We start from the raw sequence: 8,819 nt of genomic DNA, 5'->3' as shown, positions 1-8,819 counted from the left end.
TATAATCTAGCAATCTCACCACTGGTATTTATCCAAAGGAAAAGAAATAGTTATACTAAAGGAATACCTGCACCCCATGTTTATGATGGTAGTATTCATGATAGCCAAGATAAAGAATTAACCTAAATGTTCATGAACAGATGAATGGGTAAAGAAAATGTGGCACATATACACAGTGGAATACTATTCAGCCATAAAAAATGAAATCCTGTCATTTGCAGCAACATGGATAAGCCTAGAATTCATAGTTAAGTGAATTATAATTAAGTGAAATAAGTTAGGCACAGAAAGATAAACATAGTATGTTCTCACTCATGTGGGAGCTAAAAAGGTCAAGTTCATTGAAGTAGAGAACAGAATTGCAGTTATTAGGGGCTAGGAAAGAGAAGGGGAAAAGAAAGGCTAGGAAGAGGTTGGTAAACGAACACAAAATCACAGGAATAAATTCTATTGTTCTGTAGCACTGTATGGTGAATGTGGTTATCAATAATTTATTGTATACTTCCAAAAAGCTAGAAAAGAGGATTTTGAATGTTCCCAACACAGATGAGAAGTATTTGAAGTGATGAATGTGCTAATTACTGTTTTGATCATTACATGTTCTATACAACTATCAAAATATATCTCTCCCATAAATATTCACAATTGCTACATATCAACTAAAAATAAAAGGAAAGAAAACACAAGCAATCAAATGTCAGAAAGGTAAAATACCCATATTCAGATATACTGAGCAAGATGCTAGTGAAGTTCAAAGGAGATAAGAAAAAGGAGGGAGAGATTTTCAGAACACAAAATTGATGAGCTCTTTGAAAGTTTTGGGTAAACAAAGTTTTGTAAAACTCCTATTTGAAATGCACTGTAGGAAGTAAGGATCATTCCTTGTCACCAGATCTCAGGAAGCACATGGCCACCTGTTAGGAAGGTTGGGTTTTTAAGCCAGGCATGTCTATATTTAGTGTTGTTGATTTGTTTTTGCTTTTTTCTTTTCAGAAAAGAGAGGAAGGGACAGCAATAGGGAAATAAAGGGAAGGAAATAGGAGAAGAAAGAGAAGGAACAAAAAGTAGATGTAGCTGAACAGAAAGCCTGAGGAGTTGCTGATACATAAGGAGGGGACAGGCATCCCACCTTTGGAGCCATTGGAGTGCTACTTCAGCAGGTCTTCCAACAGGAAGTCCACTGTGACTACACACAACGGCCTGGTGTTGGAAAGGAGGGTTTTGTTGTTGTTGTTGTTGAGTCGGAGTCTCGCCCTGTCGCCCAGGCTGGAGTGCAGTGGCACAATCTCGGCTCACTGCAAGCTCCGCCTGCCAGGTTCATGCCATTCTCCTGCCTCAGCCTCCCGAGTAGCTGGGACTACAGGCACCCGCCACCACACCTGGATAATTTTTTGTATTTTTAGTAGAGATGGGGTTTCACCATGTTAGCCAGGATGTTCTCAATCTCCTGACCTCATGATCTGCCCACCTCAACCTCCCAAAGTGCTGGAATTACAGACATGACCCACCATGCCTGACCTGGAAGGGAGGTTTTATGGAAGCTTGAGGGGCAAGGACCTGTAATGTATCCTCTAATTACTTTTATTGTGAGCCCTTGATATGGTTTGACTGTGTCGCCACCCAAATCTCATCTTGAATTGTAGCTCTCACAATTCCCACGTGTCATGGGAGGGACCTGGTGGGAGGTAATTGAATCATGGGGGTGGGTCTTTCCCATGCTGTTCTCATGATAGTGAATCAGTCTCACAAGAGCTGATGGTTTTATAATTCCCTGAACAAGCTCCCTTGCCTTGCCTGCTACCATGTAAGATATGACTTTGCTCCTCATTCGCCTTCCACTGTGATTGTGAGGCCTCCCCAGTCACATGGACCTGTAAGTCCACTAAAACTCTTTTTATTTATAAATTACCCAGTCTTGGATATGTCTTTATCAGCAGTGTGAGAACAGACTAATATAACCCTCCATGTGCTTGCCTTACTCGGGCCTTTTCTGGCACCAAAGGAGAGTAACCCAACATGCTAGCTAAGGCTAAAGGAGAGATGTATTGGTTCACATAACCAAATCACCAGGACAGAGTGCACCTGGGCTGGGGATGATGGGAACTATGGGCAGGAACACAGCCAGGATGCTCCTAGCTTCTCCTCTCCACTCTCTGCTGTATTCTTTCTCAGACCTGCTTCCATAATGCTGGGTACCTGTCCACCAGCTGATTCCAGCTCTTCTGCCTGAGGGGGATTGGAACCTGGTTCACGCTGAACAATTCTGTATGGAGGGGATGCAGAATGCCAGCAGAGGACTTTCTGCCTAACAGGTCCAGCATAGATACCTACATGACCTGTGGTAAAGAGAAGGGGTGTAGGGAAGGAAGTAGCCTGAGCCTGCCAGTAACAGACGAGAGGTTTGGTCTGTAAGAAGACAGCAGCCCCTAGTCCAGCCATGTGGTTAGAGGCCCAGACAAAGGGGGAAGGGTGCTGGGCACTCAGGCAATGTAACAATGGATGTCCCCCAGGGTAAGTAAGCCAAAAAATGGGGACATTCTGGAGCTCTGGGTCTTGGTTTTCTACTCACTCTTCTGAAAGTACCCATAAAAGCTTTCATAAAGACTGCAAAGCTCTTCTGAGGAGCTCCAGCTCCCTTCAGTCTGGCTGTGGGCTGATTCCTTGGAGATACTTGCTTGCTGATCTTAGCGGAAGCCTCTCCATTGTAGCTCTTTTTGTTTATTTATTTATTTATTTGAGACGAGGTCTCTCTTTGTTGCTTAGGCTGAAGTGCAGTGACATAATCATGGCTCACTATAGCCTCAAACTCCTGGGCTCAAGTGATCCTCCCGCCTTGACCTCCCAAAGTGCTGGGATTACAGGCATGAGCCCCCCCCACATAGCTAATTTTTAAATTTTTTGTCGAGATGGGGTTTCACTATGTTGCCCGGGCTGGTCTCAAACTCCTGGCCTCAGTGATCCTCCTACCTTGGCCTCCCAAAGTGCTGGGATTACAGGCAGAAACCACTGTACTGGGCCTCTCTGTGCAGCTTTATTAACAGTAGGATGATACCCCAGCCAGGACAATTCTCCTATGTGACAGAAGACTCTGGATAGTGTCCCAGCTGGTAAAACAATTGGACCTAATTCAAAGTTTCAAGCAGGTCCTTGCTTCATTGTGCCTCCCTGTGTATAACCAAGATACCTCCCTTCTTTTCTCCTCAAAGCAGAAGTGAATTTGGCTAAAAATGAAGGTCCTTGTTCATAGCTCCTTTGCTAAGCAAGATCACATAAGCCTAAATCCAGGGCCTCCTGCCCTCACCAATCACCAGGGCGCAGGCCCTGACTCAATGCATCAGTTGCACCCCTGGGGTTGGGCCAGCTGTCTATAGGTTCCAGCATCCATGAAGCTGTAGTGCATCTGCAAATTCCACCCTTCACACCCTGACCTCATTCCCCATTTCACTGGTTGGTTGATCCTTTGTGTGTGCCTAGGAAGATTTACCCCCGCCTCCACCCCAACAAGTTGAGTGTAAACAAATTGCTTCCTGGCCCTCTGTAGAAAACAGTGCCGATCACTGAACCATGAAAACTCGTGGTCTGTGAGTCAAGCCCGAGGAGCCACGGGCATCAGCTCCATGCTAATAATGATAGCTGAACAGATAGAGAGCTCTCTCTGTGCCAAGGTCTGCACTGAGTACTGTTCAGGTTTGTCTCATGCTCCTCATGGGAACCTCTGTCAGAAGGGGACTGTTATTCCCATTTGATAGATGAGGACACTGATGCACTGAAAGGTTAAGTGACTGGCCCAAGGTTACACAGATAGTGGAGCCGGTTTCTAACTCTCCCAGTCTGACTCCAGAGAGACTCTCCTAACCACTCCATGGCCGAGAGTGCATCTGTTCAGGCTATCACACTGCTGGATGTGGAAAGGATTTCATGTGGGTGGATGGATCCCTGGAGGGTGATGTCCCCTCATGTCACATCTATTCATGTCTTTAAGCTTAACAGTAATAGCAATAATAATATCCAGCTCAACGGTTACTGTGAATATTAAATTAGATGATGTCTGTAAAGGGCTTAGCACAAAGCCCAGCCCTTGGTAAGTGATCTGTAATTGTCAGCTCTAAGTCCCTGGTGTGAATATGGGGAGTGGATTTGCAGTGCTTTACAATGGCTAACACAATAAAAAGTCTGCCCTATAGAATATCTGATGCAGATATAGTATGAATTCAATTGGTCAGCAAGATCGGTTGGTTCAACTGCCTGTACAGCTCATAAATCTTCTTCCCTATTTAGTAGTAGCAACATTCTGGGACTGTCTATCTGTCTCCATGCTTTCCTTCCTAAGGCTGAGGCGGCAGCAGTGAGAGGGAAAGAGGCTTTGGGGCCCTCAGGCTTGCACTTGGGGCTGACTTCTCCGTTTCCTGGCTGTGCGACTTCAGGCAGGCCACTTCCCATCTGCAGGCCTCAACTTCCTGATAGATGAGATAAGGAGAGTGACGCCTGCCTCACAGGCAGAGGGGAGAGGAAAATGAGAAAATGTATGTAAAACTTCTGATGCTGCATCTGGCCCACAATTGATACCACTGTAGCAGACTGTTTTCCAAAGTGGGCACAGCAGTGTTTCTGGTCCTGTGTGCTTTTCTAGAACCTTGCCATTTTCCTGTAAAGAGATGAAGTTTATCCCCTCACCCTCACCACTCAACCCAGGCGGGCTTTTGTAACTATCTTGGCAGTAGATGTGGCAGAAGTGAGGCTGAGTGACTTCTGAGGCTAGGTCGTGAAAGGAGAAAGTTCCTGCCTTGTGTTCTCTCAACATGTCCCTTTGACATCCTGAGCTATCACATGCAGCAAGTCCAGCTTCCCTGGACTATGCCAGAGGGACCCTGAGAAGAGACCACAATGAAATGATGCCCCAGGATCCCCCACTGTTCTAGCCCCTGGTCTTTGAGCCATCTCAGTGAGGCCCAGCAGAGATGAACTACCCCCATCAAGCCCTGCTCAAATTGCAGTTATAAGCAAAATAAATGCATGTGTGCATGCTGTTCCCTCTGCCCTCTAGCCTCAGCCCCGTTTCCCTTCTCATTCTTCCAAGTTCAACTCAAATGTCACCTGCTTTTCTATTTCCCCACTCCTTTAGACCAACAGAACAGTCTGTACATCTCATGAGTTTGACACTAAACACCATATTGTGGACCTTTCTTGTCTTTTTGCCAAGACTGTGAGCTTCTCAGGGGTCAGACACAGCATCTTATTCATCTTTGCACCCTTCATCTAACATAAGGAGAATGTTAAACTAATGTGTGTGTCTGTGTGTCTGTTACTTTTAAGTGTGTTTCTCAGTATCAATTATTTACATCATGAATTATTTGTGATGCCGTGTACAATTTTCAAATGCTGAGATTCCTAAGGAACCAGGTGCTACTTGTGGTCCCAAGTGACCTGGATTGATCAGACTGTGACAGGTAGCGTCTCTCCAACCCTATATCTCAAAAGCAAAAGGGAACTGCATTTGACATCAGCCCTGTTATCCCTGGGAAAGATCTCCTTTATTTTCATCTGCCACCATGCTGCCAAGACCATTCGATCTCAGCCCGACGTAAGGTCAAGGTTTCAAGGTTGTCAAAGAAAGAGTGTCAAAGCATTTTCTGCTGTGATCTCACAATACTGGGCCCACCCCTCCTGGCTCTGCCACTGAGGGAAATCCCAACTCCTCAGTCCTAAACAATGGCTTTGTGGAAGCAGTTGGCTCATTAGACATACAAGTAAGAACACGAAGCTCTTCTGAGGTGACTTCCTGGCCAATTCAGGCCAAGCCCATCACTTCTCAGTTTACTGATCCACAGGCAGGGTAAGGTGCAGGGCTCAGAAAAGACCCAGTGCTCACAAAACTTCAGCGTAGATGGCCCACTTTGCCCAGAAAGCAGCAACAGGGATGCAAGAGGGCCCGCCTCTAATTGGCTCTGCTGGCCTTTCACCATGACCCTGGGAAAGCACCAAGCTCTCTGTTTGCCTTTCTCCCAGTTATGTTAAAAGGAATCATGACAGCCATCCCTAGCTGTTTCTCCCAGCAGTGTGAGTAGCATAAAACACACACCTGTGCTCTTCAGAAGAAGCACATTATGCACAGGCTGGGGATGTTACTAAGTAGAGATTTCACATTCATTGGCCACTCATTGAATGCCCAGTGTTACTCTACAGAAAACAGGAAACAGGAGTCTGTTTTTTGTTTGCTTGTTACCAGAAGCCCTAATTTAGTGAGCTTTCATCTTCCCCTCCAGAACACTATGATGATCTTGAGTGAGAGGCACGTAAGACTTAAAGAAGTGGCTGGCTTTGCAGTTTCTGCTCATTACTTGTTTATGGCTGATGTCCAACATTAGTTGTACATGCCTGACAAGTTGTACCACATGCCCAAGCCCGAGCCTGTGAATTTAGTGGTGATGAGGAGCGGTGATGCAACAAGACATATTTGTTATTAATCAATATATAAAGTATTGACACCTAATTTTTTTTTAAAGGTATGAAGTATGGTTACCACCTCCAACTAACCCTCTTCCAGGTAAAATTAGATTGAGAAATTACATAGACTGGCAAGAGAGGAGCACAGGGGACACCACTGGCTCTTTTGGGGAGCCCCTCTCAGTGGCTTTTCTGGAAAGGCTTGGATAAGACAGTAGATGTCCCCTGCTGGTGGTAATGGAAAGCTCAGAGGTAGAAGTGGGGGAAGATTCAGACTGGGTTCTCTAAATGTATCCAAATGCGAGACTTCTACATGCAAACTTTGGTGGGGCCTCTGTCTGCTCTACCTAGGCAGGTTGTCCACAGTGCTGTCACAGAGCCGGGGCCTGCAGTACATGGCAGGGTACCATCAGCCAATTTCTCTCCAAATGTGGAGGGTGGCGGGGGCTTGATAGATATGTCCAGGGATCCTGGTGTACATCCTCCAACAAGGACAAACAAAGAACAAATTGTTTTTCATACTTGTGACCTCAATTAGACTTGAACATGGAGGCTGCATGATGCAGTGGAAACATCCTGACTTTCAGAGTCATCCAGGCCTGGGCTCAAATGCCACCCTGCTGCTTGCTTGGGTAAGTGTAGACCATGGTAATCTGCTTAGCCTCTCTGAATCTCACTGTCCTTGCTGTTGTGAGGACCAAATGCCACGGTTGACATAAAATGCTTGGTGCACTGTAGGAAATCAGTAAACTTCCCTGCCCCTCCTCTACCTTCAGGGCAGGATCGCCATGGCATTCTGTATTATCTGGCTTCCCCACAAGATCTGAAGCATGCTCGGCACATAACTAATTTTCAGTAGTAACCTGATGAGTGAATCATAAACTGGGCTTCTTTTTACAGGCTATTCCTAAAGCTAAATATTTGTAAAACTGATAGATGCTCTGCAAAATGAAAGTGCCAGGGACAAGGGAAAGATCAATGTCATCAACTCACTGAACAAAGTCAGACGGGACTAGGGCTGAGTAGAATTATGCCAGCAAAATGTGTTCTCTAGGCCAAAGGGTAGGGCACTGGATAGAAAATCAGCCCCTCAGAGAGCTGACGAGGATTTCTGGATGGAAACAGGGCATTCCAGGCCAGACTGGGCTGAGCCATCAGCTGGGGCCATGGTGCTGTTGAGTCCTTGGGATCCCAATGTCATCATGAAAATCATCAATTTTTTTAGTGCCTAGACAAGCAAATGGAAACATTTTGATGTGCTGGAGGAACTCAGGGCCAGCATCTGGCCCGGCCTGACTTATATATTGCAAGTTTTGGCCTCTTAGGAGAGAAAACATCTCCCCAGCTCCCCATGCTCTTAGCTCTCCTTTATTGCTGGGGAAATGCTGTGAGGAGCTGGGTGGCAGTGCAGGAGCACCCTCGGGTTTCAGTAAGCTCCCCTTCCTCCACACAAAGGAACACATACCGCCATAAACCACAATGAGAGATCTACACATGCTGCCTGGGAAACCTGCCTATGACCTATTGTTGAATGAAAAAAACAAGTTGTATGAGTAGCATGGTCTTATATTCATTCACTCATATCTATCTATTTGGTTGTACGTATCTGTAGAGGAGCCTAGAAGGAAATCCTCCAAACTTAACAGAATGAATGGCTACATGCAGCAATTTAGAGGAGGCAGTGGCTTCTACTGTGTATTCTCCTCTGTATTCTCATTTGTCTGTTTTTAAAAACAAATATGCATTACTTGCACAGTAATTTTTAAATCAAATTTTACTTAAGGAGCTCTACTTCCAGTTTCCCTGACAACGGTCAATGAACATATGCAATAAGAAGCTTGGGAGAATTCACAGTCAGTTTAACTTTTAATGAGCATCTACTCTAGGTACAAGTCAGGGTTCCTACCCCAGACAGATGAGCTGACAGACACTTGTGTATGTAGTTCACTATAATAGGAGATGGCTTGGGGCAAGGGCTGGATGGATGCTGTGATGCATGGCACTGTCATTTTAGATACATTACAACTCTTCTCTCATTAAATCCTTGACTCATTCAGTCAACACTCAAGCACGTGTGGTGTGCCCGGAACTGCATTAGGTGCCTGATTCACATTAATGAAAAAACAGACATGGTACTTGCTCCATGACATCTTGCAAGGAAGAAGTTTACAGAAGTTCAACAACTTTCTCTAAGTGACTCAGCTAATAAGGGAAGAGGAGCAATTAATTTTGACCCTGGTGACTGGAAATACCTTCCTGAGAAAAGTGACATTTGAGCCTCACCTTGAAGAATGAGTTAGATTTGGACAGACAAGAGGGCATCCCAGTCCCAGGGACCCCATGGATAGGTGCAGAAATGGAAACAAAGCAGATTA

This window comes from Piliocolobus tephrosceles, chromosome 13 (genome assembly GCF_002776525.5).
Source record: "Piliocolobus tephrosceles isolate RC106 chromosome 13, ASM277652v3, whole genome shotgun sequence".
NCBI lineage: Eukaryota > Metazoa > Chordata > Mammalia > Primates > Cercopithecidae > Piliocolobus > Piliocolobus tephrosceles.
This window is presented reverse-complemented; position numbering follows the sequence as displayed.